This window comes from Rhagoletis pomonella, unplaced genomic scaffold (genome assembly GCF_013731165.1).
Source record: "Rhagoletis pomonella isolate Grant_MI unplaced genomic scaffold, Rhpom_1.0 Rhpom_scaffold_00006, whole genome shotgun sequence".
Taxonomy (NCBI): Eukaryota; Metazoa; Arthropoda; class Insecta; order Diptera; family Tephritidae; genus Rhagoletis; species Rhagoletis pomonella.
Genome location: NW_023458560.1, coordinates 61549966 through 61551437, shown reverse-complemented (window position 1 = coordinate 61551437; position 1472 = coordinate 61549966).

The following is a 1472-nucleotide window of genomic DNA, read 5'->3' as shown; positions in this document are numbered from 1 at the left end:
TCGTGATCGTGATCTTGATCGTGATCTTGATCTTGATCTTGATCTTCATCTTGATCTTGATCTTGATCTTGATCTCGATCTTGATCTCGACCTTGATCTCGACCTTCATCTAGATCTTGATCTTGATCTTGATCTTGTACTTGATCTTGATCTTGATCTTGATCTTGATCTTGATCTTGATCTTGATCTTGATATCGATCTTGATCTTGATCGCCGAACTACTCCGAGCGGCTGCTCTGCGATATACATAACTTACTTTGTAAAGCGGCTCAGAAGTATCTCTGATACCAAATGTACATTCTAAATTCCTACTTACGTAAGGTGGCCACGTGTTTGGTAAAGTAAGGTAGATTCGTCAGTGAAGTGGTAAGGACCGCCGGGTGAAGTGTAATGCTGGTAATGTATTGCCCTTCACCCGGCGGTCCTTACCACTTCCCTTCCGAATCTTCCTTACTTTAAAAAAGACGTGGCCGCCTTATGTAGGAAGGATTAAGAATGTGCATTTGGTATCAGACATTGTTGGTACTAAAAACTGAAACAAAACAAGGCTTACCTCGTAAGGTGCTTACCTAATTTCCTGGTGGGTGCAAGCGCCATTCTCTTATTATTATTATGTACATATGTATTTATAACAAAACTCATTTCAACTCAGTTTAATGCTAAGCGTCAGTTTCTCAATGTCTCGTTAACACTAACTGCAGGTTAAACATTGTTATCGACGTGATCAACTCCATAACATATAACCGGGAGTCGATAACGATTTTCGTACTGTAGTTAGTGTTAACCAGACATTGAGAAACTGGTCCTAAGAGTATCAAACTGATGATATTTCGTAAATAACCGATATAAATCTGAAAACTGAGTCTTTTTGCCCTTATATACTGGCGTTTGCAACGGGACGTAATTTTATTGGTATTTCATTACTTTTAAATTCGAAAACGAAGAGTTTAGTGATTTAAGTTAACTTCTAATAACTTTAACTTAATAAAATAATGGATTAGTGGTATTTATTCGCTCTATTGCGTATTCAGTCGGTCTAGTGTAAGTACAACAGCAAATACACGGATAAGCGCGAGCAACTCGGACTACACGATAATAATTTTATTCTTAAACCAAAGAAGAAACAAAAAAATTTAGACATGTTTTTGATGCACAGCACTGGCAGAATTTCGGTTTTGGTTTTTGCTTAAAAATTACTTGTTTATGTTTGCATTTGTCGAAAACTCAGTCTCACATAGAAATGTAAAAGTAAAAGTCACTAGTATTTTTAATACAATCTTGCCAACAGCAGTGTTTTCTGCATACACTTGCATCCAGAACTCTCTTGGCTCCCTTTGTAGTATTTAATATTCAAAGTGCTATCTTCACTGATGTCCAGAAGGTTTTCAAAAGCTTAATTTGTCATCTCAGTAGGTTTAATTTTGGGGTCACATGAAAACGGGTTTGTTATCCAGCTGTAGACATCCTCAGAG